The sequence below is a fragment of the Chlorocebus sabaeus genome, chromosome X, assembly GCF_047675955.1.
Source record: "Chlorocebus sabaeus isolate Y175 chromosome X, mChlSab1.0.hap1, whole genome shotgun sequence".
NCBI lineage: Eukaryota > Metazoa > Chordata > Mammalia > Primates > Cercopithecidae > Chlorocebus > Chlorocebus sabaeus.
In genome coordinates, this window is record NC_132933.1 from 113,461,364 (window position 1) to 113,488,048 (window position 26,685).

Consider the following 26,685-nt stretch of genomic DNA (forward strand, 5'->3'; position numbering starts at 1 on the left):
GTTAGTGCAAATAAATATGATTTTCCCCCATCCAAATTGACAGAGTCCACTCACCCAATATTAACCCCCACCCAGATATGAGGCATGAGGTGGAGAAAGTCATTCTTTTGCAGTCTTCTAATTTCTAGGGAACATGGCAGGTCTTTGTGGGAAATTGCGCAATTGTCCCTTCAGTCACATTTTTAGCAACCATTTATTGAACACCTACTGTGTTCCAGGCACTTTATTTACTTAAAAAAACCTATTTAGGCTTTCTGGCATAAGGAGGTGATTAATCATACCCCTCAGTTCATAGCACATAATAAACCCTGGTCTATGTAAGGCACTGCTTGTGTTGTATTTCCTCTCCTATCCCCACCCTACCTCCATCATCCCCAATCCTCACCTTCCTGCCCACTCCCCACCATACAAGCATCCCCTCTGTGTCCTTGGTATATGTCCTGATATATGCATGCATCCGTGTCAAATAGGCAAAGCCTGTTTGTGAGTGGGATTTTAGTTTCCATAACTGGCATCATGTTACAAATCTCATTCATTTTCTTACCTTTTTTTTCACTCAATGCATTATCATAAAGAACTATTACCATTGTTGTATATCCATTTTGTGTGTTGCTTTTTGCTGCTGCATGGTATTTCATAAGGTACATCCACCTTACTTTCCTTATCCATTCCTTTAAGGATGGACACTCAGGTTGTATCCAACTTTCCTCCAGGTCATCACCAACAAGCTCAGTGAACATCTGCATAAAGATGTCCTTATAAACCTGTGAATGAGTTAGTTCCTCTAAGCTCTATGCCCGGGATGTGGGAGGTCACTAGATCATAGGGTAGGTACCAACTAAATTTCACTGAGACAAGCCAGATTGCTTTTTAAAAAGCCTGCACTCGTTACACACCTCACAGCCATGCACAAGTACTCCCCTCCCACATCTTCATCAACACTTGGCATGTTCACCTTTTTAGTTTTGGCCATTTTGATGGCTATAAGGGGTCAGGCACTTTACACACAATAGCAGATGCTTTGGGGCCCCAAGTTGCATCTTGGAGAAACTTTGATATCCACCGCAGTGGAGATGGACCTATCTGTGTGAATTCAGAGTCACATCAAGCCCCCATTGCCTATATCAAAGACTTCAGTAATCCATTTGTATTATGACTTCTCTTCTGTCCTCTGTTTCTCTCTCTTAGCTCCTTGAGGTTACCCCCCAAGGAAACTACCCACAACCGGGTCCTCTGCTTTTTAGGGTACCCAATCTGAGACATATGTATTGCTTCTATCCCCACAACAACTCTGTGAAGTAAGTGTTCTTCCTACTTTAAAGAAGAGGAAATAAGCTCAGAAAGAGTAAGTGACTTGCCCAAGGTGACACAGCTGATAAGTGACTGAGCTGGGATTCAAGCTCAAGACCATCGATCATTCTTTCATTCAGGTATGTTTTGCCATTGTGATGTGTGCTTTGAAGGATGCCAAAGAAGACTGGGTCTCAGCATCTGATGAATAATCTCACTGGGGAAACTAAACAATGCACCTTACGCAGTCAAAGATGAGTACCGTTCTTTGTTCATTTATTCATTCATTCAACAAGAATTTACTGAATGTCTACAGTGCCCAATATTAGTGATATAGTAGTAAACAAACACAGTGATTACCTTCATGAAGCTTATAATCTAGCAGGGGTTATAGAAAAATAATATAAATAATAATTGCAATTAATTAGCTGTGCATTCTTCCAATTACTTTCCATCAGTCTGGATTACATTTGGCTGCATAGAACAAAACCAGACTCCAAGAGCTTAAGTACAAAATACTTTTTCTTCTATAAATAAGAAGTTTTGAAATAGGCAGCCTAGTCCTGATGCATTTGCTCAGGGAATTCGGGAATATAGACTGATTTTCACTTCTGGTTCTGCCAACCTCACATGGCCAGATAGTGGCTACTCCATCTCTCGACATTGTGACCGTGTCCCAGGAAAAATAATAGGATAAGAGTTAAGGAAAAGAAAGGGTTCACTTCTGCCAGGTCTTTCCCTTTAACAAAACAAAACCAAAAACCTTTCCTGGGAGTACCACTCAGCAATTTCACCTACGTCTCTTTGAGCAAAATTGGGTCACGTGCTTGTGCATAAATGCAGGAGAGTTTGGGAAGAAGTAGTTTAACTAAGTACATCATCACACCAGACGTAATGGGGGTTCTGTTAGTGTGAGAAGGAGCAAATCAATAGTGGGTAGTGGGTAGGCAGTGTTGGGCACAATTCTATTCCGTCTCTCAATTTACATGTTGAATGAGCTTGGAAAAAGTCATTGAGTGTGAGGCAAGGAGATATCTGTGAGAACCAAAGACCTCAAATGCTTCTCTTCTCTCAGGCTGTCTCTTCCTGCTCTCCTGGAGTATACTTGCCAACAGGTCTGTGAGATCTTAAGAACAAAGAGAGTGAGTACAGAGTAACACATTTTCAATTAAATGATGCAGAGGGGTCCTTGCCTCTTTAATTATTATCTAACGTCACAAAGATCATCTTTCTCTGGATCGTGACAACGTAGCTGATGCTGTGAGTACCCCACCCACATTCCCCTTAGCATTTACCAGCCCTGTGCATGCCAGCCTGATTTCTGACTGCAGGCAGCTGTGTCTCATAGTCTGTGGGCTTTCTCTGGCTGCTGTAGCCCACTACGCCTGCAGTAGGACTGGAGGCTTGCAGGACTGATACCCGTTCCCCAGAGCAACCCTCGACCAATGCCATCAGGAGTGGGTGGATAAATATCCCAGGTCTCTTGCCCTTCAGGTAGAATGACTCTAAGATGTATTTTCTACATTGTCTCCCAGAGTTCCCTAGTGTGATTATGTTCCACTTGCCTGTAGTGATAACTTGCTTGATAATGTACCCTTTATTGGTGGTCTTTCCTTCCTTGCCTCACTTCCTGTGATGGTTACTTTTATATGTCAATTTGGCTATTCCATAGTACCTAGTTTTTGGACAAACACTACTCTGGACGGTTTTGTGAAGGTTTTTTTTTTTTTTTTTTTTTGATTGAGATAAATATTTAAATCAGTAGACTGTGAGTAAGGCAGATTACCCTTCATAATGGGAAACCCGTTATTTGGATGAGCCTCATCCAACCAGATGATGGTTTTAAAAATCCTGAGGTCACCAGAGGAAGAAGGAATGTGTGTCCAGATTGCCTTCCAACTTGCATTATGGCAAGTCCAGACAGCAACATCAGCACTTCCCTGGGTCTCCAGCCTGTCAGCCTGCCCAGAAGATTTTATACTTGCCAGGACCCACAATCATGTAAACTAATTCCTTAAAATAAATCTGTCTCTATCTCTATCTCTGTCTCTCTCTATATCTCTAGCTCTACATACAAACATCCTATTCTGTTTCTCTGAAGAACCTTGATTAATATACTTCCTCATTTCCCTATTGGTCTTTCCTAAATAAACTATTTGCATTCAAATTCCTGTCTCAGGATCTGCTTTTGGGGGAACCCAAACTCAGACAGGTCATGTGCCAACCTGTGGTCATCTCTATTATTAGTATGCATCATGGGAAAGGAGACTACACCAACACTTTGGGTAGTCATTCAGGACCACAGCTTGGTTCCCCAACAATGGCCTGGACATCAGAGCTCACTGTCTCATCTACAATAAAACTTCCCACCAAAATGCTGCTATTAATGCAACTCAACAATTAACTTACAGTTTTTGGATATCTCCATACATATTTTGAAGAGAGAGAATCTCACTCAGTTTTTATCATGTGTTTGTCCCTGGGCAAGTCATCTATGGTCAGGAAAGTAGAGACATATGGCAAAAACATGGGTATTACGTATGGTGGAAGCAAACCCTATGCATGACATGGACAATTTTTAAAGAATAGGAACTGGGCAGACACACCAATAAGCATCTACTACAATGATATTGAAGCAGTCTGCCAATTCTAAAACATAGTGTTATTAGCAATTATAATGACAAAGAACATGAGTGAGACTATGTAAATAGGATTGCTTATGGTTAAATCCACATCCTTATAAATGTCAAAGGACAGCTCACTGTGAGGATGGACTTGTTGTGAGGAATGATAAAATTATTGCAAATTTATTTCAAGGGAGGAGCTTCCACAGATCTGGGCTTCCTGCAGGTGAGGAAAATTAAACATATGGAAATGGAATGAAAGGTGAAGAAAGTGTTCTTTCTGCATGTGGAGAAAATATTATAAATAGATCTTAGCCAGGCAATAAGATTAAGGCATTTTGGGACTCTGAGCTTCTATGCTTGTCATCTGTCTATTATACTATGTCAATAACATCTAGAATGCCTCTCACACCAAGTCAAACAGGTATGGTCTTTCTCCTCTGCCTTCCATGGTGCTTCTCCTTCCTTTGAAGGTGTCCATCATTGTGATTCTCTCATAAGGTCAATAGCTTATTTGAATTCTTATGTAGAGGTTAAGTATTTTTGGACCTACTTTTATGCATATGTCAGTATCTCTCCCAGAGTCCCATCTGCCATTAAGGCCCCAATGAAGGGGGAAAGGTGTGTGCTTTCTTGGGAAGAAAATGGCATTTTTTTTTTTTTTTTTTTTTTGAGACGGAGTCCCAGTCTGTCACCCAGGCTGGAGTGCAGTGGCGTGATCTCAGCTCACGGCAACCTCCACCTCCTGAGTTCAAGTGATTCTCCTGCCTCAGCCTCCTGAGTAGCTGGAATTACAGGCGCCCACCACCATACCCAGCTGATTTTTGTATTTTTAGTAGAGACGGGGTTTCACTATGTTGGCCAGGCTGGTCTCAAACTCCTGACTTCAGGTGATCTGCCCACCTCGTCTCTCAAAGTGCTGGGATTACAGACATGAGCCACCGCATCTGGCTGAAAGAGGCTTTTATGTAGAGGGAATTCCTTCCACAGGAAGAGAACCATCTGCCCCGACAGGGGAAGCACATGGTTCAACTCTTGCTTCCCCACTCTAGACTGAGATGCTGGAAGTGGAAGGGAAGATCAGTGACAGTGGGACTTTTGTGCTCTGCATTTGGAACTCATATGTGAGAACTGCCAGACACGATGGCCCCATGATGCCTGGCTATAGCCGTATAGCTAGCAGCCAAGTAAAAGTGGCAGTGCAGTTTGATCAGGCAGTGTTCTAACTACCTACTGTTACATAAAGAAAGCATCCCCAAATTTGGTGACTTAAAGTAAGGACCATATTGATTTTGACCATAAATGTGAAATCTGGGCAGAGCTCAGTGGGGAAAACTTTTCTCTGTTCCACAAAGCATCAGTTGGGGCAACTCAAAGGCTGGGGGCTGGAATAATCTGAGGGTTCACTTACTTACATGTCTTGCAGTTGATGCCGACTACTGGCTGGGACTCAATGGGGACTGTTACCCCTATATGTGACCTTCCCATGTGGACTGGGTTTTCTCACAACACGGTGGCTTGGTTCCAAGAATAACTTTTTCAATAGGACCAGTTGGAAGCTGTATTGTCTTTTTATGGTCTCAGAAGTCATACAGTATCACTAAAATCATAACCACCATAATTACAAGCCTGCCAAGATCCAGCAGGTGAAAACAGAGTCCCCATTTCTTGAAGAATTAGTGTGAACTTCACATTTAAGAAAAAGATCACACGGGGTGGAATATTTTGGTGCAGTCGTTTTTGGAAAATACAATCTGCCACAGGCAGAGAGAGGGCAAAGAGACTGAGTTAGCACGTGGAGCCATCCTCAACTTCCTGGTGCTGTGTATGGAAGTCATAAATTCCACAGGCCCTAATGGGGACAACTGAGAGTCAATCTGGGGACCTTATCAGGGAAAGTTGCTGCTACCAGGCCAAAGGCTGAGTGAATGTCATGGCCACACCTTGAGGTGTCTGCAGCACCATCAAGAACCAAGGCTCAGTCATCCATAGGTTGCAGTGGGGTGGAGGGTGATTTAGATTCCTGGTTGCTGAGGAAGGCCAACAACACTGAGTTGGGGCAGATGTAAGAGTTAGGGAGATGCAATAGAAACAGCAGGAAGTCCAGGACTGGGGCTGGGCATTGCTAATAGAATGCCCAGAACAAATGCCAAACACTAATGGGGAGGACTGGGGAATCTGTCCTGGGCAAGACAGGTGAGAACAACACAGTTACAACAGCTTTGAGAAAAAGACGATGGGTCGGAAGCAGGGAAAGGATTCTGGTGAAAAGAGGAGCTGAACCAGTTCTCCAGGTTGAGGGATGAGGAGTCAGCTTCCTTTTGGGGAGCCCAGGAAGCAAGGAGTAGAGCACTGGCCTGTTTTCGGCATTTCTACACACAGGGGCTCCCTAAATTCTCTCTCACACAAAACTATTGTGAGGCAGCTATGATTATCCTCATCATACAGCTAAGGAAAAGGGAGCTCAGAGAGTTGAAGAAACTTGCCCAAGTCATTTACTAAATGACAAAGGCAGATTGTGTTCTTTCCCTCTCAGTCTTATCCAATAGAACTTTCTGAGATGATGGAAATGTTTGATGTCTGTGCTGTCCAGGATAGTAGCCACTCATCACATGTGGCTATTGAACACTTGAAATGTGCCTAGTGAGGCTGAAAATGTGAATTTTAAATTGTATTCAATTTTAATTCATGTAAGCTTAAATTTAGATAGTCACAAATGTGGCTAGTAGGTACCATATAGGTGAGGGCTGATATAGATCATTAGCAGGTCACTGCCTGCCTTAATGGAGTGTTGCCTTGCGTCTGTCTGATGGGGAGCTTTTGCACCTCTGTGTGTGTGTGCATATGCTTTCATTTTGAGAAAAAAATCAAACTTGCAGATAATTTGCAAGAGTAGTAGAATGAATTTCCATGTATTCTTCACCTAGATTCACCTATGGCCAACATTTGGCCATATTTCCGTAATTCTTTCTCTATACACATAAACATATACATATATACATTACACATACATATATGTGTTATTATCATTATTATTTTGATGACCATAAATAGCACATATCAGGACTCTTTATCCTAAGAACTTTAGTGTGTATCTCCTAGGGACAAGGGCATTTTCTTCTAAAGCCACAGTATAATAATCAAATTCAGAAAATCTAACCTTGATACAATCTTATTATTTAATCTACAATCCATATTCAAAATTTATCACTTGTTGTGTAATGCCTTCTGTACGTTTTTTTTTTTTTTGATTCCTAATCTAAGAACCAGTCCATGTGCACACATTGCATTTAACTACATCTTTTTAATTTCATTTAATCTGAAACAGTGCTTTAGCCTTTTGTTGTCTTTCATGACAAATAAGAATTCTGGATAGTAATTTTGTAGAATGTCTTGCAATGCAAGTTTGTAGAATACTTCCTCATGATTAGTTCACGTTGTGGCTATTTGGCAGAAGCATCCCAGAAGGAGTGTTGTGTTCTCAGTGCATCCTGTCAGGAGGCACATTATATCAGTTTGTCCCAGTATTAAAAGTGTTAACTTTGATCCCTTGTTAAGGAGATGTCTGCCAGATTTCTTCATTGTAATAGTATCATTTTAACTTTTATAATTAATCAGTAATGATGAAGATATATGTCAAAATTGTGTAACTATCAGGTTTCCCAGCAAACTTTCACCCAATAGTTTTTATTATCCATTGAGGATTCTCACATGAATCAATCATTCCTCTGATGATTGCAAAATGTTGATTTTTTTAAAGCTATAATTTCTTGTTAATTTATTGGCTGATATTCCATGTGAGGAAGAACTTTTCCTTCTCCCCTGTTTTTTATTTTGCTTTGTCTATGTCAGTATGGACTCATGAATTTTTGAATTCAATTTTAATTCAATTTAATAATAATTCCCTCCTGTCATTACTTGGTTTGATGTTCAAATTGTCCTAAGTATGTCCAGAAAGATCCTGGTCAGGCTGGCTCCTGTGTCCTTTTGACATCTCCCTGTCATTCTTTCAGTCATCCTTGTGGTGCAGCAAAAAGTTCTAGGCTCATGTTATGCTTTCCTAGCCCCAGTCCTGAAATCAGCTGTTTCTTCATAATATTTAAAGAATCCAATTCCCAAACATTTTTTAGTAACCAATATGTAGTGCATTTGTATTCCTTGGAAGCTGTTTAGAAAGAATAGTACAGAGTTGTAAATAAGTCAAATTCCTATATACCTCTTGTATTGCTAACGATTTGGAGGAAACAACTTTTATATCAAGTCAGATTGTGGCTTGAGAAACGGATCATTAAAAACGTAGAATAATTTTACATCATTAAGATTTAAGAATGTAGATGATATCCAGCAGGAGAATGACAGAATGGGCTAACTTCAGATTGTGTCAGGAAGTTACAAGCAATCTACAGCGGCTTAAATGACACCTGCCAACATGAATTACTCTATTACTAAGATCAGGCATGATCAGTCCTCAAACACTCGGAGAGGGAGAGATGAGAAGGAAGATTTTTAAAAATCTCAGACTAGTATCATGGCTTAATTAGCCACCAAACTAGAATTTGTACAACCTAAAGAGGGTTGCCTTTCAAAGTAGGAATTGAAGGAATGTTGGGAGTAATGGCAGCATCATCATAATCAGTATATAGCTCCCATCAATGACTTCTCTGAAAAAGAAACAGTCACTTAAAGGTTTTATTTATTTACTTAGAATTCATTCATTCATCCATCCATTTTGCTTAAAATGCAAAACCATTCTTTTTATTAACACATCTTTACTCAATAAAAACAAACTAACCTTGCTTCATTAACAACATGAGCTCGGAGACATGCTGAAAAACAGTGGTTATTAGAAACTTTGCACCAAGCTTATTTAAAGACAACCATTTCATCCAAACAGATGAAACATTAAGCAGCTCCATACATTGTACAATTTGTTCAGTGACATTTCTTGGAACTTGAGTTCCTTCTCCAGATCTTACAACCAACAGATTTCCAAAGCACTAGAACAGAGAGTCTATCCCATTTTTTTCCTGCCACGTCCAGATCATGCTATTTGCCTTGCTCAAACTTTCCCTTGTCGTAATGTTGCAGACTGATCATGGGAAAAGTATAAAAATGCTGGGACTTTGAGATTCCATTCTTGTTTTCTGAAAGGTACTGTTGCCTCCTATTTGATTTCTAGAAAGAGGGAAGGGATTGGCTGGCCCTAAAGATAAGGCTACAGACTCAGAAGCACAAGAGAAATAGGTAGAAAATTAAGGCAAGGACTTAGGGTACACACAGTTGAAGACAGGAGTACAATGTAGGGGCTGAACTAGAGTTCAAAACTCAGGAGTTTTGAAGTCACGAGTGACTTGAAAACTGCGTCTAAATAACTTAAGAAAAAAGAGAATGTGTCAGTGTATAAAGTTGGAAAGTCCAGGGGTAAATCATCAGGAATAGCTGGGCCCAGGCACTCAGTTGATACCATCAGACTTCTGTGTCTTTCCTTTCAGTTTCGTTGCCCTCTGATATTTAGACAGGCTCTTTCTTCCTGGTGGCAGCTGTAGTCTTCTCACCTAGGAGCACAGAAACTCTATTAGAAAGACTTTTTCTTCTCTCTAATTGTTTCTAGGGAAATTTCTGGGATTATATATCTTGTTGACCTAGCTTGGGTCACACATAGAGTCTGACCCAGCTCCTCTGGCTAGAGGGATAGAATGCTCTGATTGGCTATGTCTGGAGGATGAGCCCCCAACCCCACACCCCAGGAGTGGAGTCATCCTCACCAGAATCATGAGGATGAAGGGTGGAGGAGGTAGATCTCTAAAATAAAATCCATGTGCTCTTATTAGAAGGAGTGGTTGATGCTATTGTTGCCACAATGAAGATGCATAAGAAACTACCTTAAAACTCAGAGACTTAAAACAACTCTTCAGACTTTAGCTCATGGAGAAGATCATCCATAATTGGTTACCTTCCTGTCCAAGTGTTAGAAAAGGGAACTGTATGTGCAAAGGCTTTGAGGCAGGAGAGATCTTGGTGTGTTTGAGAAACCAAAAGTCAGGCAGGGGAGGATGGGAATAGTAGGGAGGGGGTTTAGGTGAGAGACTCATTGCAGGTAAAAAGTGATTTCTTCAGATTTATGTCTTAGTAATTTCCCTCTGCCTGTTGGGTAGAGAATTGGGTAATTAGATTGGAAGGGACAAGAGAAGAAGTGAGAGGTCTGTTTCCATAGTCAATGCAAGCAACCAGCTGGAAATGGCAGAGATGGTGTGAAGTGGGCAGATTCTAATAGCATTTTGGAGGAAACAGGGTTGACAGTTGCTGATTGGGGGTGGTGAGGGGAGGGAGGAGTAGCAAAGATGCCTGATACTGGGCAGCAGTGCAATGTCAGGGAATGCCCAGGAAGCTAGTGGGTCATAGGACAATTGCACACTCCCAGGGGGCTGGTAGGAACATTAATTAGTTCATATTTGTCTGCATATTCTCAGATAAAAGAGGCTTTATAATCTTCAAACGAAGCATGAAATTTTGAACCGTGTAGTGCAAATGAAGATGGGAATGGTTGGAATGGTAGACCAATTACAAGGAGCTTGAACGTTCTTGGTCAGCATCTCTCAGACAGCGGGTACTTCTGCTGGCCACAGAGAGTCTTTTCATGACCAATCTTCCATTCCAGCTGAGATGAGATCTTTTATTTTAACCTGAAAATAAAAGCCCTTTCCCTGAAGACAGTACCTGCCATCAGGTTAATTTCTTCAAAAACGAAGGACAAAAAGGAAAGACTTACAGAGTCTTGGGAAGATTATCAAAATCATTAAAACTTCATTTGAACCTGAGGCAGCCTTGATGTAATTCAGAGATGTTCTCCCAGGTGAGTGTGCTTCAGGGAGAGGGGTAAAAAAGGGGGTCTCAGGAAGGCCTGGGGTGGGGTGAAGGTAGCAAGAAATTATTCCCAGGAAGTAATTCCAGTGGATTAACATTAGATGGTAGTTTCTTCTCTTGGAAATTTGACGTGTGTCCCTTTCTTTTATCTAAATATTCTTTCCAGGTTGCTCAGATGAAGCGTCAAAAATTATATTAAAATGCTAGTTAGGAAATATCACCCCCAACAAACCCTGTTCATCAAAATGTTAGTGGTCTCTCTGGGGGCCCTGTGTTCAGTTTGTCAACAAGCTGGAGCCGTGGAGCTCGGGATCTGTGAGGCCCAGGAGCATGATTTAATTAATATCCTACCCATAATACCTTGCTGGGTTTATGCAAACAAAGCCCTGTCACTCCTCACCTTAGGATTTACCCTCTCCTTGAAGCAAGTATTTATTTACCCATGGTTTGACCTCATGATGGTGTTCAACAGATGTGGATCTTACTTATTTGCATTGTTTTGTGACAGTTGGAAAATTCATTAGTGGTTCAGGGATAAATCCTCTGCGGACTGCCCCAGTGATAGGTGAAGTAAGAGGGTTGTCACTAATTAATCCTCCTCTTCAACGATGCTGGATATTAATGATAACATAGTACTCCTTTCAGAAATTGCCTGTATCTGTTTGAAATTTGGGGGGCAAAAGTGACAGAAACTGCCTCTTGGCTACCTTGGGCAAAAGGGGCTGTTAAAGGATGGTATTGGGAGCTTAGATAAATGACAGGGAGGCAGGAACACCGGGTGGGAGCCCAGCTGTGTGGCAGGCACTATAGGGGCTGGTGCAGGACAATGCTCTTGGGGCAAAGGAGTGTCCTGCAAACCATCTTCTGACTGTGTGTCACTCTGCTCACTGCTCAAGGTCCTCCCAGAAGATGAGTCACATAGCTGCCCTTTGCTGGATGAGGCTAGTGAAGGAGAGCCCTCTTTGGCTTCCATGGGGAGTGGTGAGGCCCCTTGGGTACCATCCCACCCACCCACATAACACAATGGGAAAGAGGAAATTCCTCACCAGCATAACTGGTAGTGGGAGAAGGTGTGTAGGGCCAAAGTTTGACCAATGTCCAGCATCCTGCGTGTTGTCTGTGAATCACTGCCAGTTCCCAAAGCCTGCAGGCATCAAATGTTTTGCTGCAAAATGTCATATCTAAGGAAAAATGAAGGGAACTGGGATTATTCCACTCAACAAATCAGATTTGGGTTGGAGTAGAGCTTAATGGTGTGTCACCCCACTGTCTCTCTGTAAAGCCCAAAGCACTGTTAGGCTGAAGACTTTTGTTAGCTCTTCATACCAACTCAGTTGTAAAGTGTGTGGTGTGGGGATTGTCATTCTGTTTTATACAGATGAGAAAGATGGGGCTCTCTTCCCACGCTTTTCACTCTGCAGCAAGCTACATCTCTATGAGGAGCATTTATTTGACAAGGGCTTGCCTGGAAAATAATGGCCAGCTTGTTTTCATCTATGCTGAAAGGCAAAATCGAAGAGATGGGCTTTATGACAGACACACTGATCGGGCAACCAAATGATAAAATGACCTTATACATTCAACACACGTTTCCTGCATATCTGTGATGTGCAGTCTAGATATTAGCAGACAGAGTGTTTTATGGGAGCATTTTAGGGTTAGGCAGGCAGAAGGACAACCTTCCCAAGTCCCTGGGCTGTCTTGGAGCAAGCACACCTTCCTCCTCAGAAGCAGTCGATCCTAAGGACAGAGAGAGTCTTATCTATAAGGGTGGTAGAGTGCACCAATTACTCAAACGGCTCATCATACAAAAGTGTAATTTGGTTTAAGGGCAAAGCTAAGGATGGCAGTAGGGAGCACACAGACCTCTCTCAGCACGCTCTGTCTCCTCTCTACCTGAGAAGATTCCCTGGAATGAAATAAGGCTTCAGAAGCTTTGGGGGCTGGGTGCGGTGGCTCCTCCCTGTAATACTAGCACTTTAGGAGGTTGAGGCAGGAGGATTACTTGAGGCCAGAAGTTCAAGATCAGCCTGGACAACAGAACGAGACCGCATCTCTACAAAAAAATTAAAAATGAACTGGGAGTGGTGCCATGAGCCTGTAGTTCCAGCTTCTCAGCTGAGGAAGGAGGACCAACTGAGTCCAGGAATTTAAGGCAGTAGTGAGCCATGATTGCACTACTGCCCTCCAGTCTCGGCAACAGAGAGAGACTCTGTCTAAAAAAGAAAAAAACAAAACAAAACAAAACAAAACAGAAAAAAAAAAGGAAAAGAAACAAAGGAAAACAAAACAAAACAAAAAACAAAACAAAAAAAGAAGAAGAAGAAGATGCTTTTGGGCGCATAGAAGTAAGAAGAAATAGAAGATAGCCTGGAGGGAAGGGGGTATTTCCTTAAGCTTCCTAATATGCTCCCGGGGCGTCTAGTACCCTTGGCATGTTGATAACTTCCCTGTTATCTCCTGGCCAGATCAGTCTTCAACTCCAGGTTTGCATATCCAATAGTCTCAAAACTGCCATATCCACAATTAGGCTCTTGATTTTCACCACCGAATTTGTTACTTTACCTGCAACTGTTATCATCTCAGAAAAGGGCAAATCCCTCTACTCTGTTGCTCACCTTTGATACCTTACTTCCCATCACCCTTCTTCCTCCAAGATCTAATCAGTCGCCACTAAGTACTGCTCATTCTTCCTCCACAAACTCCCAGGACATCTCTTCCACTGCTTTCCATTCCTGCAGCCACCAAGCTAGAAGCAGCCCACTCCAGCTATTCCCTTGATTGACTGCAGTTTCTCATAACTGGTATTCTGGCCTCTCCAATCCATGCAGCAGTTAGAGTGAATTTTAAAAACCTCTCAGCGTTATTTCAATGCACTCAGGATAAAACTCCAGTTCCTCCTAAGTCACACATGGTGTTGTAGTTCACATCTCATTGCCAGAATTCTCCCTTCCCTCTCTGTGCTCCAGACAGGCTAGGTCTTCCTTTGGTTCCTCCAGTGATTGTGATGAGCTCTCACCTGCCTTGAGGCCTATGGAAGGCTGGATTATCCAGGAAGATGGCAATGCAGATTTGAAAAGTTCCTGTCAGCCTAGTGGCAGCTCTGAGCAAAGGGTGCCCATGAGAGCAGCCCTTTGTTGGGCAGAAATGGCCAGCCGAGAGTACCACCTCCTTGCTCAGCTGCTGGCCCAGGGCCGCTCTGAGAGGGATGTGACCTCAGCTTAAAAGCTGAGGCTGACCCTGCTGAAGCCAACAGCTGCAGGCTGTCAGCTAACTGCAATTCTCGTAGTTGGGCAGCAAATGTTTCCCTGAAAGGGGATCTGGACAGTGCTTCCTCATATGTGCCATAGGAAGTCCACACATGCTCTTTCTCTTACTCCCATCTCTCCCATTGATATCTGTCCCTCCAGTAGACTGCCAGTTCTATGAGGATGTGCATCCAGTGCCTAATACAGTGCCTGGCACACAGTGGGCACTCAATAAATATTTGTCTAAAAAAAGTGAAAAAGGTAGATAGGGAGGGAAGGAGGGATGAAGGCAGAGAGGGAAAGGGAGAAGGGATGGAGTGATGGGGAAAGAAATAAAGGGAGAGAGGGAAGAAGAAAAAGAGGAAGGAGAAAGGGGGAAAGGAGAGGTGCAGGGAACAAATATGTGGGTAACTGAATGGGATCTAAGCTCATAATGGCCATCCTTTACCTCTTTCCCCTTTGTATCTGCCCTAAATTTCTATGTTCTCCCACCTCTGGGCCTTTGCATATGCTGTTCTTTCTTCTTGGAAGAGATTAATCTGAACTCTTTGTCCACTCACCATTCAGGTATCAGCTTATTCTCACGTTTGTAGGGAGGTCTGCCCCTGAACTCCTTTATCTATTAGGATAAGTTTACCTGCAAGTAACAGAAGCTTAATATAACAATGATTTAAACAAGTTAGAGGTGTGTTTCTTGCTCACACAAATGCCCAGAGGTAGGCAGTACAGAGTGGGTTTGGCTATTTTGCTCCAAAAAGTCTTCAGTGACCCAGGCTCCTTTTATCTTGTTTCATCCCTTATGGTCTCCATTCCCAAAGTCACTTGTGATCCAAGACAGCTACCCTGATTCCAGTTATCACATTCATATTCTGGCCAACAGGAAAGATAAGGGGGAAAGAAGGGCACTTTCCGGAAATTGCATACACCATTTCTACTTATAGCTATTGCCCAAAACTTAATGGCCATAGGCAGCAGCAAGGAAAGTTGGAGACTGTTGTCATTATCTGAGGTAGCCATTGTTCAGCTAAAATTTAGTATTCTGACTAATAATTAAGGAAAGGATATTGGAACACAACCCCTAGAAGCCTTTGCAATAATCCTCATGTAAATGAGTTATTTATCTTATTTGTTCCCATAGCTTCATCCACCCCTCCTTTAATTCATTCCAGTTATATATGTTTAGAGCCTATTTTCGACTTTTGAGTTACACGATGACAGTGATCTGTCCTATTTTGTTTTTCTCTTCATTTCCAATGCCTATGCACATAGTAATATGAAGTAGATATTTGTTTAATGAATAAATGAATGAATGAAAAATGCCTCTCATATGGGTTCCCATAGCACTGGGAACACACTTATGTTACAGCAACCATTATATTGTAGTACTGTGTGTGTATGTGTGTAAATTTTTTTATTGGCAATATAAGAGATGGGTTAGGAAATATTACCTTGGGGTCTGTTCATTCTAACCTCCCTGAGATGGTTTTTACAATGTATTGCAGGTCCCCTTCAAATACGAAAATCCTTGGATGCTCAAGTCTCTTATATAAAATGGTACAGTATTTGCATGTAACCTATGCTTATCCTCCATATACTTTAAATTATCCCTAGATTATGTATAATACCTAATACAATGTAAATGCTATGTACTGTCAAAAATACATTTAAAAAAATTTGTAAGAAACAGTAAAAAATAACAATATCATAATGAAAAATAATACAAATTATAAAACAATACATTATAACAACTATTTACATAACATTTACATTGTCTTAGGGATTATAAGTAACTAGAGATGATTTAAAGTCTCTGGGAGGATGTGTGTAGGTTGTATGCAAATACTACACCATTTTGTATAAGGCACTTGAGCATCGAGATTTTTGGTATCCACAGGGATCCTGGAACCAATCCCTGTGGTTACAAAGGGACAACTGTAAATGGCCGTTATACTGTATTGTTTTTCTAATTTGTAATATTTGTGTTGTTCTATTGTTACTTTTAATTCATTTTTAAACATTTACAATCCCTGGTTGGTTGAATACATGGATGAGAAACTCGTGGATAGAGAAGGCTGATGGTATTTTTAAATTGGAGTTTTAAATTTAAAAATAATACATGCTTATCATTTCAAATTAACATGCAGATACTTTACCGTAAAAACTGAAGCCTTCTGGTGTAGATTAGATTATTGGACACAATTCTTCACCCCTTCTGCATCCCTCTCTACCCTTTGCTCTGTCCCTTAACTTTGGAGCATGGCCATATGACATGCTTCAGCCAATGGGATGTTAGTAGAAATGAACCAAGCAGCACCTTGCCATGTGCTTATGTGGCTATGCTTTACCTCTTGTGTCTCTGCCAGCACCATGAGATTATGGGCTGGGATCACTGGGGACCATTCTCCCCTGGAAATGGCCACTCGTACTTGTGGGTCCATGACTAGCCGACCTGAGCCCATTCCACAGTGCAGACCCAAGCCCAGCAGATCTGCAGCCAAAACCAAAGTTGCTCAGTGGGGCCCATGCCACATAAGCCAACCCATGGTCAACCTGAACATAAGTAAGCAAGAATTGTTGTTTTCTAATCATTGAGGTGTGGGGTTCTTTGTTACAGCAGCAATAGCTGACTAATAACTGCTCTTTCCTCTCCCTCAGACCTTTATTCTGCTTGTGCACACATATTTCTGTGCAGGTATATGACTAGACTACAAATTTCTTGAAAGTGGGGATTGGGTCTTCTTCATTTTTATCTTTTCTCCTTAGAATAGTGATTGAAAACACAGTGGAGTGGAAAGACAAGCCGTGGCATATGACATTTCCAATCAATAACATACTGCTGTGTGACCTTGACTAAGCTGTGTGATCTTCCTGTGCCTCACTTTTCTTATTTATAAAATGGGAGTATTAAAATCTACCTGACATGGCTGCAGGGAGGAAAGTTTGAATCTCCTAGCAGAGTGCCTGGCATGAATGTGCATTACAGACCTGGCATCTTTCATAGTTGGTACAAAATACATGTGTGTTGTTGCTTAGGTAGATGTGCCTGAGATGAATAAGGAACTGATGTGAATAATGAGGTGTCTCAGAGTGCCTTGGTGACAAGTCAGTGTCCACCCTTTAGTACCTTCCTTGTCTTGTCATTGTCCTTTGCTTTGAGCTCATTGAACCTCACAGCCAAGTTTCCTGGGAAGACAGACAAGCATCTTATCCTTTGGATGTCAGCTGGTGGGGTGAACACGAGCCAAGCAATCAGAAGCCCTAGATTCTGAGGGCTTTTTCAGTCCATTAGGTAAACCATTCAGCCATCATTGCCTGGGCCCAATACCAACCATGAGCCAAGGAGATTTTAGTATTCCCATTTTGCAGACAAGGAAACTGAGGCATGAAAAAATGTAATGACTTACCCAAGAATGAAACATGAATTACTGTCTGAGACAAGGGTAGACTCTTAATCTAGTGCTTTTCTTCTATACCCCACTGCCTCGCAGACTGTCAGGAAAATGATGTAATCCACTCCGAGAATTCCCCTCTGGAAGCTCCCCCAACCCCAGCCCCCAGCCTGTCTATCTGAAGATAGAAACAACCACAAATTCAGTTTACATCTTCTTTTACTCCCTAGCCTGTTTGAGCCAAGGCTGAATGGTGCCAATTTGCCTATGGTGGTTTTTATGATGTGGGCTGGGATCACTGGGGGCTGTTCTGAAACCATCAAATTCATTTCAATTAGAAGTGTAACTTAATGTACAATTTTCAAACCAGATTCCCTAGGTAAAAGAAGGCCATTTTGTTTTCTGAGCTGCCTCAACCCAATGAACAGTATTTCTAGGTACCAGTTATGCCCAATTGTGCACCGTGGTTGGGGCATTTTCTCCAAGTTAATAGGAGGCACAACTCAGTCGAAAGGAGGGGTGGGAGAGTCCGCATGGAAAATGGGGGGGTGTGTGAAATTTGAGCCAGTATAGATCAATTCCAGAACACTGCCCAGGGATTCCTAAAAAAGAACCCAGGGAAAAATAAATACATCTCATCCTTATTAACACTCCAAGCCCTTAAATGAGTCCCGATGTTAATCCCTAAGAGATGCCTAAATGCCTATTTCAAATTGCTGCCCCACTTGTCTTATAAAACAACTTGTACTTCTTTTTATTCTCTCCATGTTCAAAAATAAAGGAAATTCCTTTTGCAGTCTAGGGCCAAGGAACAACCCAGGCCTGGCTTTGATTACTGAAAGCCGAAGAATTTTGAGTGAAAGCTGCAGCCGGCTGCCAGCCTTGTTATTAGCAATAAGCATCAAGCCATTCTCAGGAGAGCAGGGGCCTTTTGAGAATGTCAGACAGCAGCCTGCACCTTCTTTTGACAGCACCTGCAGTCACTGCTGGAGGTACAAGCCTGTCCAGAACTCTATTTCCCCTTGGCTGAATCAGCAGCCATAATCAACAGAGAAAAAACCCCTTATATTTATATAATATTTACCTACAAGCAACTGAAATTGCCATGATCCTGTTTAAGATTCGACAATGGCTCCCCATTGTCCCTCAGACCAAGTCCAAATGCATAGGCTTATTGTTCCAGGTCTTATGACAACAGAGCCCACCTTAGTTATGCAGGAGCTTTTTTGTTTTCTTTTTTAAAACAGATTTTTAGCCAAGACATTCTTTTGCAGCCTAAGAGGGTTATTATGGAAAGGTGGAGAGATCTCCAAACCTGGAAGGCTTGCTTCAAACCCTAGCTCTACTCCAACTACAGGATTGGGGCAGGCAAGTTACTCACTCTACCCAGGACTCAGTTCCTTTCTCATTTATAAAATGATGCATTCAGAGTAGATGATCTAATCTAACATGTCCTTAGTGAATCTGAAATCTTATATATTTTTTGCTCTGTTAACAGCCCTTTCCAATCCTTTTCTCCCCACTCTGCTTCTATTCTAGAGTCTGGAAGAGCTAAAATGTTCATTTCTCAGCCTCTCCTTCTGCCAGCAATAAGACACTGGGAGGTCTGTTGATGTGGCAGATGGCTGTGGCATGCCCTGTGTCCCATGCCCACAGTCTAATCACCTCTGACTTCAGTCACAGCTGTGGTGGACAGTTCCGTGTGTTCCAACTCACCTCATGCAAGACAGCATCCATTCTCAAGTATGTGCTGTGCATCTTCCTGCTGTCTGTTCCAGGGCCTTCTCTGACATTGTGAAAGCCCACTGTGCCTGCACAAAAACAAAACCTGGAAGTGTGGGATTCATGCCCTTGGGATCGACCCTCAGTCGATGGAGAACATGGCCCAGTAGATAGATGCTCCAGTTACCTGTCCTTTGGGGGTACACTCCTGGGAGGCATTACATACAGTTATCAGGAGGTCTGGGTGCAATCGAGCCTCTGGGGCCCCAGGCAGCAATCTTTTTAACATGCCTTTATGTTGTCATTTTTATCTTTACTCTCTCATTCTCCTTGCTTCCTCTTGTGCATCCAGGGATCAGTTTACCAAATAAACTATGTGCACTCAAAGTTTTTGTTTGCAGCTCTGCTTTAGAAGGTACTTAAACTAAAAGAACTGGCATCACCTTCTGTCTTCTATCTTCACTGCAAATATAGACGTGATGGCTGGAGCTAAGCAGCCCTTTTGGGATCAGCATGACGGAAAGGCTACAAAAGTGTCAGAAATGCCATCTCTGGCATTTTTGAGTGACCGAATCTGCAGCAGCAACTGCCAACTTTTAGATTTCTTGCTATAGGAATTTAACCTCTATTTAAGCTATTGCTACTTGGATATTTTCTTAATTGCAACTGAACACAATCCTAACTGATGTATTAATTGTGCTCTAACATGCTAGGATCATTTTTAATCTCTTTGCCTTGTCCATGTTGTTCTCTTTACCTGAAGCACCCTCTCTACTCCTTCTGTTGCTCAAAATTTTCTTGTTCTTTCAAAAACCAGATCAATATTCACCTCCTCCTAACATGTTCCCTCCAAAGAACCATGGTCTTTCACACTTTACAAAATTATTCAAAACCTTTGTATGTGTTGAGAAAAATGCAATCTTGTGTTCAGCACTAAGCAGACCCGGGATTGCTCCTAGGCATGGTCCTTAGGTTGATCTCACCTAAACTGATAGTTTCCCAAAGGCAAGGCCTGCATTGTCTTGTGCGTTTTACAATCTCCCACACATGATAAAGGGGACCGTGGAGTGACAGGGCACATATTTTACTTAAGCAAATTAAACCATGGCTATATGTGAGTGAGTGTGAGAGGGAGAACAATTTAGGTGGGGTGGGTGACTCCACACTGATTGCCTGGGATGGGAGAGATTCTCTTGGTTGCTCTAGGCTCCTCTGTTTCTATGTCTCCTGATGTGACTGTCTCCTTCCACTGCATATGACTTTAATATTAAACATAGCTTATTATTGCTTTTTTTTTTTTTTTCAATATAACGTGCCCACACAGTGCAAGCCAACTACCTTCTCTAGTGGCTCACAGAAGAAAGAGTGATCTATTTGGACACCACGGGGATGGTGGCTGCTCTCTAGTGTGTTGTGCCTCCGTGAGAGATTTTGATGGCTTGAACTCCTAGGCTTAAGCAATCCTCCCACTTCGACTTCCGAAAGTGTTAGGATTACAGGCGTGCCCCTTCTAACTGCTTCCTTGCTGCCCTTCTTGGGTCACATCAGGCTGCCCTATTCACTCCCAACAAGTTACCCTTCTAAAGGGTGTTGCTGAGCAAGACATCCACTTGCTGGAGAACTTTCAGTGACTTCCCTTTCCCCATGGAATGAAACTCACATTGTTCATTTTATTTTTTAACTAAAGGGAATCAACCACTATTGTGAGAATATATTACTTACAGAGCACCACATTTGGTTTATGCTATTCCTCCCCTCCCCCATTAAATGCCACTCCCCCACCTCAAGCTTTGGAGGTTCTCCCCTCCTTCAAATGTCCCTTGAGACTTTCCAAATATCTTCAAATTAAAAATTTCCTCCCTTTCTTCATCCAGAGCAGTGCATACTTCTACTATAGTTTTCATAGATATGCTCTTGCATTGTATTGATTTTTGCTTGTGGACTGTCTCCTTACTAGGGTGTTACTCATTTTGTATATCCTGGTGGTTTGGGGTGGAAAGAGAGGTGATGGATGGTGTAGTGGCAGTGGTGAAAAGACCAAGCCTGGGTGGCAGCATGCGAGCTTCAGCAACACCAACTCACAAAGTGATTCCAAATATTTGAATTCTACATGTGAAGAAAGTTAAGGCTCATTACCTCAACCAGTTAATTTCAAGTATATTTTCCTTTGCACAAGAGTGCTGTATCACACAAATCTGTATAAATACATTTTAAAGTACTCTTTTAATAACTATACAATAAAAATTCTAAGTGGCATGAAAGCATTGAGTTATAATTTAAATGGTGGCATTTTTTTCCCCTGATTGATACATAAAATATTGGGAGGTCTTATATTGATGGTTCTAAGATTCAGCGAAATATCCCTGCCACAAAAGACAAAAGACAAGCAATGGGGCTCCTGACCCTATCTTGGCCATCGGGGAGGGTTTTCCTGAGGAAGTGACATTAAGTTAGGATCCATGCAAAAAAGGACACTAGGAAAGGATTCTTCAATTCTCTTAGGTGAAGGAAATAAAAATATAGCACCTGTTTCATCCTGCTTTCCTGAGATTTCCCCCACCAGAGGCCCATAGCTCCTCAGCCGGCCTGATTACCAGCTCCCTTAGATGTAGTTCAAGGCTGATTGTGCTGCATTCAGTCCCTGCCTCTTAACCTGTGGATGAATGACACTGACTGAGGCAAGGAGTATGCAACTTTTCGGGGAAGGCAGAAAAGTCAACAGCCTGTCCCTCCAGTGTATGATGTCCCCATTGCTGCTGTGTACAATGCCAGATTGTGACATTGATTTTTCAGATCTCAAACCTTTCTTTGGTTTGGGGCTTCATTTATGTGTGTTCACCACCTTGAAAGGTAACACTAGAAGAAGGGTTTTTAAAATGCTGCCATGCAGCAAGGGGAAGGGATTGCTTATCTTGGACACACACAGAAAGAAGTAAACCAGAGCCTTTGGAGGTTTCCAAAGTGTACTTCAAACCAGGAGCTAGATGAAAGTGAAATAAACAAAATGCATCTTTATCATAAATATAAGCCAACAGGTTAACCAATAAACAGATATGGCAGAGATAGTGATATCTACTTCCTTCCTTCTGGAAGATTTGGCTAATCGATCACGGAACTGTCTCCTACTATGTCCAGATTGAGCCTCAGAATTCTTCTCATCACACTGGTGCCAGGTAACCTCTGCCAGTCAATTAGGAAATTGATTGATTAGGGCTTCACTTCTGGGGGAAGGAGCACTGGAATCCCAACCAGGAAACCTGGCCAGTATGTCTAGCTGTGCTTCCAGCCAGCTATGTGGCTGTGGGAAAGTAATTTAATTTCTGCGAGCCTCAGCTTTCTCATCTGTAAAAGGAGGGACTTGATCTGAGTTCTTTTCTAGTTCTCACATTTTAAAACTATGAAAAACAAATAGTGGTAGCATTGGAAACCCATGTGGGCTTAGAAATCACATCAACATTTTGAAGGTCTACTCGATGCTCAGTGCGGCTGTTAAATAATCTGTAAGGAAACAGAAATGTAAACTTAAACAATCAAGAGTCCACCAGTTAGGTCTGGGAAGGGACACTTGTGAATATGAAAGAATTAGGATAGTGAGAAACTCTGATACAGAGACAGCCAATGGGAATTCACAGAGAGAGAGAAACTTCAACTTCTTTGAAGAAGTCCATGATGATTGAGTGGTCAGCTGTGCATTTTGTGAAATGTACCACCTTGTGTTCATTTTCCTTTTTTCCCTGACTCACTTCTTTCCCTTCACTCCTACTGTCCTGTCACTTGCCTCATACAGCATCAGCAAGTTGGCCTCAGCCTCTGTTTTCTTGAGGACACCAGCTATGATACCAACCAAACTTCACTTACTTCTATAGTTTGACTTTTCCAGTATATAAATGCAGGGGAATGAGGCCTCAGATTTACTGAGAGATTTTATTATACAAAACTTCCTTCACCTCAAATGCATAGACACTCATGTAAAATGTCATTTGGATTTACAGATGAGTTTCCAGTGAGGCTACATTAGGAAGGAACACTCATTAAGAATAGATCATTGGCCAAGAGATATAAGTCACTGAGCCAACTAGTCTGAGTTTAGAGCTCGGTCTGAAGACTAGCTCAGGACAAAATTGCAAGGCGGTATGAAGACTTTCCTTGGTGTCTCCTTGCCTGTCTTTATAAAGATCCTCTCCCCATCTTCCTACCAAAGAGACACTTTTCTTTTTATGTTCTAAATTCAGGCAGCGACTGAGGCCAGGAAGAATACAATAATCGTGGATTACAGTGATAGCTTATCACAACTTGAGGTCTAACTACCACTCAAGGTAATTTCATTTTGATAGGGAACCCTTGAAAATAGAAGATCATCTCTACAAAAATCTGAATATCTAATAGTAGGAATTCAGGCACTCTAACAACTGGCAGGTAAATTACTCTGTGGTGAGCTTTTGCTTATTTGACCCTACAGAAGTGACTCTTAACTGCCACTTTTTGCAAGGTGAACCAGAAATGGTTATCTCACCAGGAAACTGAGCCTCAGAGAGGTAATGAGACTTTCCCAAGATCACTTAGCTGACTAGTAGCAGAGTTAGAAATAGCTCTACCTCTTCTGCCAGTACTCTGGGAGAGATGAAGGAGATCGAAACTTGGGAAGCCTTTCCTGGGATACTGTGCACTTATGAAAAGTTTCTTTTTGCAGTCTGATGGATTAAGAAGGTCAGCAAATGGAGGTCAAGGGCAGGTGGGCTCAGAGAACTGTTCTGTCTAAGACTGCCCCTGAGAAGGGTTCTAGCATGGCTGCCTACACCAGGTACATGATTCCAAAGGATGGGGCCTCAGTCCCTTGAGGATCTTCCCAGTCCCAGGCAGAGCTGCAGCTGGAGTGGTGGCATCAGGAGGTTAAAGACTTGCTTCTGAGTTAGAAAGTCCACAGCATGCAGGCCGTGCACTGCCAAGAGCAGGGCAGAAGCGTTCTAGCTAAAGAGGTCGTTTCCTCTGCCAAGGTTCTAAGCAGTCCAGGAAAAACCCTTTGGCTTCTCTGAGCCTTGGTTCTCTTAGAAAGACAGAGGCAAAACCCGCTTTCCCTACCCCGAAGCACTGTTGTCGTGCCACAAGGAAATTTTTTTCTAAATTTTAAGTGCTGCAGAAACACAAGATGCCAACGGCAGAGATAAACTTCTTACCACAGAGCATGCAGTAACTTGATGGAAGAGGCCTGTATTCATTTCTTGTTGCTGCTGTAACAACTTACCACAAACTTGGCGACTTAAAACAACACATATTTGCTCTCTTACAGTTCTGGAGGCCAGATGTCTAAAATCAGTCTCACGAGGCTTAAGTTAAGGTGCCAGGAAGGCTGGTTCCTTCTGGAGGCTCTGAGGGGTGAGCCCATATCCTTGCCTTTTCTAACTTCCTCACATCACTCCAACCTCTTGCTTCTGTCATCACACCTCCTGCTACAGACTCTGATCTTCTGTCTCCTCTTATAAGCACCCTTGTGATTACATCCAGTCTACCCAGATAATCCAAAATGATTTCTCCAACCCAAGGTCCTCAAATTAATCACATCTGCAAAGTCTCTTTTGCCCTGTAATGTAATGTATTCACAGGTTCTGGGGATTAGAATATGAATATCTTTGGAGGCAATTATTCAGCCTATCATAAAGTCCGTTCTCCCCTCTCTAGCATAGCTACTTTCTGCACTATCCCCAGAAAGTGTCCTACTGTGAGCTGTCAGTATCCCAACCATGCTCCTACAGTACTTAACATTTTTGTGTATGTGGGTTGGACTTCCAACCGCCAGCACCTGCATCTCTGCCTAAGGACTTTTGGTCACTGGAGCCTGCTCTGCCTGTGCGAGAGGGAGGTGCCAGGGAATCGAGGTCCTCATGCCCTCCCCATTTCCTAGGAGGAAGAAAGAAAAAAGAATTATTGGGAGATAACTTTTAGAATTGTCTCTCAAATTAACTACTTGCACTCAAATCCCTACCTCTAAACTAAGACACAGGTCTTGCCAATATTTCTTCTAAGCCTTGTTCATGATGTTTTCTTGCCTGAAGTATCCCTTTTCTCCTCCTGCCCACCTGTTTGTTTTTCCAAGCCCCTCTCCTCCCTGGGGTCTTCCCCAGCACTTCTGTGAGCTCACCAACCTTTCCTCTTGCTGTCTATCCCATGTGGTCCCAATAGGTTATCTGTATCAAATAATTGGGAGAGACAGTGCAGCATACAGGTTAAGACAACGGATTCTGAAGCTAGACTATGTCGGTTCAAAGCCTCCTCCACCACTTACTATCTGAGCAATAGTGAGCAAGTTACTCACTCTCTCTAAGCCTCAACATGGGGATGGTAATAAAACCAAGCTATTGAGCTTACTGTGAGAAATAGATGTTAGCATAGACAGTTTTCTTAGAACGGTGCTTGGCATATAACAAACACCCCATAAGTCATACCCATCATTAGTCTCTTTAACAGGTTAGTAGACAGTGCACTTATAGCATTGCATGAGCCTCTTTCATATACTTATTTAACCTGCAATTAAGCAATTAATTTTTGTGGGTTCAATATCATTTTCTCCTCTAGACTATAAGCTCTTTGAGAGCAGGGACTAGTTCATGTTTATCCCTGCTTAGCCTCAATGCCTGGAGCAGTGAATTGGTGTTTTATAGTTTTTTTTTTTTTTAAAATGAATATTATTTCCTAAAGGAGAGATGGAGAAAGAAACAGGGTCTGATAAAGGATGGAAGGAAGAAGAGGCCAAGTGGGAAAGAAAAACAATTTCTATGTAGTTCTGCCTGGAGCTCAGTGGATGCCTGAGTGTGTCCAGCTAGGAGGCTCGGAGCAGTCAGCAAGCCCTGGGCAGCACTTAGAAGCACTTAGGCCCCTGGGCCTGTGATAGACAGATGCACTTCCCAGCTTCCCCTTCAAGGAAGGCCTCCCTGCCCAGGTGCCAGGAGCATGGTCAGCAGGCAGCCTTCAGCGGTCAGTTCCTTCTGGGGAGCATCTAAGCTGCTGGGAGCTGTCTGGTCCTAGGTCATGCCTTTCCCTTGGGTGGTCCACGTCCCTCCACTAAGCAGTTGGGGAGTATAAAGGTCTAGCCATTTCTCTACCCAACATGAGACTTTCTAGACGCGAATTTTGTCCACAGCACTTCACTGGGTTGGCTAAATCTTAACCAGGCGTGCAGGGCAGCTTGAATTCCACTCCTTGCTGACCTCCGCTCACTCCTACTTCCTCTCCCTCCCCTTCACAGGTGTGGACCTCTAACAACCATCCTGTATCACAAACTTCATCTCTGCTTCCAGAGGGCACAGCCTGGAACAGGAACAAAGGTTCGACCTCCTTCCAAGTTCAAGTTAATATTTGAGGCTCTGTTTAGAATTTCAGGGACCCAGAGCCACATTATATTTTTTCTCTCTAGGGATTTAACTCCTCAGTGACGTTAAGTATCCTGACTGAAGCCTGGGAATGTTCCGTACTCACTGTCCTGTGGCTCAGACAAATGAGAGCTGTTTATCTTTCAGCTCCACTTAGAACAGTACATTTTTAAAAACTCATTAA

The 26,685-nt window shown here is 42.4% G+C and overlaps 1 long non-coding RNA gene across 1 annotated transcript; it reads left to right on the plus strand.

Annotated features, from left to right (window-relative positions):
• The first annotated feature begins 2,580 nt into the window (after positions 1–2,580).
• LOC140710793 (uncharacterized) lies at positions 2,581–26,685 on the plus strand. Its single transcript, XR_012091860.1, has 6 exons — positions 2,581–2,784; positions 16,390–16,586; positions 18,663–18,783; positions 18,955–19,158; positions 26,378–26,456; positions 26,546–26,685. It is a non-coding gene; the product is annotated as an uncharacterized lncRNA (long non-coding RNA).